Source organism: Saimiri boliviensis, chromosome 3, assembly GCF_048565385.1.
Source record: "Saimiri boliviensis isolate mSaiBol1 chromosome 3, mSaiBol1.pri, whole genome shotgun sequence".
NCBI classification, from domain to species: Eukaryota; Metazoa; Chordata; class Mammalia; order Primates; family Cebidae; genus Saimiri; species Saimiri boliviensis.
This window is the reverse complement of record NC_133451.1, coordinates 24565829-24569983: the sequence shown is the minus strand read 5'-3', so window position 1 is coordinate 24569983 and position 4155 is coordinate 24565829.

Genomic DNA, 4155 nt, shown 5'->3' with positions numbered 1-4155 from the left:
CATACACCCATAGTCCCAACTACTCAGGAGTCTGAGGCAGGAGAATCATTTGAACCTGAGAAGTGGAGATTGCAGTGATGTCTCAGCTAAATAAATAATACATTAATAAGTGAAAGAAAGAAAGAGGGCCAGACTCAGTGGCTCATGCCTGTAATCCCAGCACTTTGGGAGGTCGAGGCAGGCGGATCATCTGAGGTTGGGAGTTCAAGACCAGCCTGAGAAACATGGAGAAACCCCGTCTCTACACACACACACACACAAATACAAAAAATTAGCCAGGCATGGTGGCACATGCCTGTAATCCCAGCTACTTGGGAGGCTGAGGTAGGAGAATCGCTTGAACCTGGGAGGTGGAGGCTGCAGTTAGCCAAGATTGCGCCATTGCACTCCAGCCTGGGCAACAAGAGTGAAACTCTGTCTAGAAAGAAAAAGAGAGAGAGAGAGAGAGAGACTGTTCCATCAAAACAGAATAAACAATAAACAGAATTGACTGACACATGGCCCATTCCCTCCCTGGAACCAGCTTCTTTCCAGCTCAGGGGTCAAGACTGCATTCCCAGGGAGAGGCAAAGCCTGCGTTTTTCACACCCTAATCTAGAAGTGAGTTGGCAGAAGCTCCTCCTAGACAGCATCTGCCAGATAGGCAGACAATAATTGCGTGGGTGAGGGACGAAGGGAGGAGATACCACCTGTCCCCACTAATGACAGAAGACGTGGCAGCCTGAAGCCCTAATATTGGCCCTGGCCCTTTAAGATCACTCCCTATTTAGCTGTTAACAACCCCCTTCTCCAGGAAATTGGCAAAGACCCTTGCACTGTTGGCCAGCGCTCTTGGAAACGCGGACGGAGACCGGGACGGGGACGGGGACGGGGACGGGGACGGGGACGGGGACGGGGACGGGGACGGGGACGGCAGGACTGTCTACACTGCGTTGAAAACATTTAACAATAGGCTGTTGGCATTTCAAGAAGGTCTTGGATCACAGGAGTTGTGGAGGCCCTGGGAGACGTAGAAAAGGCTTGGTGAAAGGTTTTGTTTTGCCCGGAAGGAAAGCATGTGGATGTCTCAGTCAGCTCAGACTTCTGCTCGGGCTGACTGGGAAACCAGGGAGAGCTGCTGAGTGCTCACAGAACACCACCTTGCACCTTGTAGCTGCCCATGCGGAATCTTTCAATCTCTCATCTGACTTCATCTTCACAGATTCGGTTTCATTCCCAAGGAAAACACAGACAAACAAACAGAAATAACATTCTTTTAAAGGGCTCCAAACCTCCTGTTGCCACAAACTAGAATTCGGAGTCTCTCCTGTTTACTGTCCCCCCACCCAAGCTTTAATACGGTTTTCACTTCTTCTAGCAACACTGAAGGGAAAGCCAGGGGCAATGTCTTACCTCAACCTCTGCAGAAGTGAGCTTCAGACTCATTTATTGGCTCTGCAAGCATTCTTGCATGCAAACCTCACAACAACTTCGTGAGTTTGGGTCTCTTGTCTTTTTCCCTGTATTACAAATGAGAAAATGGAAGCGCAGAGGGCTTGGGCAACAAATCATGCCAGTTAAAAGAAGGGGTGGGATTTGAACTCAAGGCTGTGCCTCAAAAACTCTTTCTGCCATGCCAGATGGTTCTCTGGGGATTGGATAAGGGGACAGGGAGTTCAGAAATATGACAGCTCAGCCTCAGGACGCCGGCAGTATCCTCGGCCACACCGCCTGCTGAATCACACTCAGAGCCCGGACGCAGGGAGGGCTTGGACGAGGAACTACGGGCCAGTCAAGGGCTCCTAGTTATTTTTATTTTTTATTATTTTATTTTATTTTACTTTTACTTTTTTATTTTGGATAAAGTGTCACTCTGTCACCCAGGTTGGCGTGCAGTGGCAACATCACCGCTCACTGCAGCCTCAGCCTCCCAAGTGATCTTCCCACCTCATCCTCCTGAGTAGCTGGGACTACAGGCAGAGCCACCATGCCTGACTAATTTTTAAAAATTTTTTGTAGAAATGAGGTTCATGGCCGGGCGCGGTGGCTCAAGCCTGTAATCCCAGCACTTTGGGAGGCTGAGGCAGGTGGATCATGACGTCAAGAGATCGAGACCATCCTGGTCAACATGGTGAAACGCTGTCTCTACTATAAATACAAAAAATTAGCTGGGCATGGTGGCGTGTGCCTGTAATCCGAGCTACTCAGGAGGCTGAAGCAGGAGAATTGCCTGAACCCAGGAGGCGGAGGTTGCAGTGAGCCGAGATCGCGCCATTGCACTCCAGCCTGGGTAATAAGAGCGAAACTCCATTTCAAAAAAAAAAAAAGAAAAAGAAATGAGGTTCATCATATAGCCCAGGCTGGTCTCAAACTCCTGAGCTCAAGTGACCTGCCTGCCTTGGCCTCCCAGAGTCTTGAGATTACAGGTGTGAGCCACCACACCTGCCTATTATTATTATTATTATTTTCTTTGAGTCAGAGTTTCACTCTTGTTGCCTAGGCTGGAGTGCAATGGCATGCTCTTGACTCACTGCAATCTCTGCCCCCTGGGTTCAAGCAATTCTCTTGCCTCAGCCTCCCAAGTAGCTGGGATTACAGGCATGTGCCACCACGCCTGGCTAATTTTTGTAATTTTATTAGAGACAGAGTTTCATTCACCATGTTGGTCAGGCTGGTCTTGAACTCCTGACCTCAGGTGGTCCTCCTGCCTCAGCCTCCCAAAGTGCTGGGATTACAAATGTAAACCACAGCACCTTGCTTTTTTTTTTTTTTTTTTTTTTTTTAGAATGGGGATTTGCCATGTTGCCCAGACTGGTCAGTAACTCCTGGCTTCAAGTGGTTCTCCTGCCTTGGCCTTCCAAAGTGCTGGGATTATAGGCATGAGCCACCACACGTGGCCCCAGTTAAATCTGAATTTCAGATACACAAGAAATTATATTTTATTTTATTTTGTTTTTAATTTGTTTTATTTTGAGACAGTCTCACTCTATCGCCCAAGCTGGAGTACAGTGGCGCAATCTCAGCTCACTGGCTGCAACCTCTGCCTCCTGGGTTCAAGCAATTCTCATGCCTTAGCTTCCAGAGTACCTGGGACTACAGGCATGCGCTACCACCCCTGGCTAGTTTTTTGTATTTTTTGTAGAGACAGAGTTTTACCACATTGGTCAGGCTGGTCTTGAATTTTTGACCTCAAGTGATCCACCTTCCTCAGTCTGCCAAAGTGCTGAGAGTACAGGTGTGAGCCACCGCGCCCGGCCAAGGAATGACATTTTAGTATAAATATGTACATCCATTCAATGAAATAACAGGTTAGCAAAGATGAGTCATAAAATAATATTATTATAGTTTTTTGATCTATCAGAAATCAAACTATGTAAGCATACAACATTATGACTTTAGTATACTATTATTTTATTTTTATTGATGTTACTGAATCTTTTTTTTTTTTTTTTTTTTTTTTGAGATGGAGTCTCATTCTGTTGCTCAGGCTGGAATGCAGTGGCATGATCTCAGCTCACTGCAACCTCTGCCTCCCCGATTCAAGCAGTTCTCTGCCTCAGCCTCCCAAGTAGCTGGGATTACAGGTGCCCGCCACCATGCCTGGCTAATTTTTGTAGTTTTAGTAGAGACAGGGTTTCACCATCTTGGCCAGGCTGGTCTTGAACTCCTGACCTCGTGATCCACCTGCCTCAGCCTCCCAAAGCACTGGGATTGCAGGTGTGAGCCACTGCACCCAGCCTAACAGAATCTTAGTAGACTAAAATGATCTAAAATGATATAGGTGTTAACCAAAGACATAAATAAACATAGTGTGAGATCTCAGAGACTGCAACACACATAGATTATGTTGCATCACTAAGAATCAATGTTTGCATGTAGTATGTATTAATTCCTTTCCCCATATGATTTTGTGGAGTTGGAGGGATTAAAAATAGATCTTTGAAGCAATCTTATAAACCCTTTATAAATATTAAAGATTGAATAAAAAGAGGTAAAAAGTGTTCAGCCTAATAAATGAATTAAAACAATAATGATTACTTTTTACTTAGTAAATGAATACATGAATTAAATCAATAGAATAAAGGCTGGGCAAGGTGGCTCATGCCTGTAATCCCAGCACTCTGGGAGGCCGAGGTGGGTAGATCACCTGAAGTCAGGAGTTTGAGACCAGCCTGG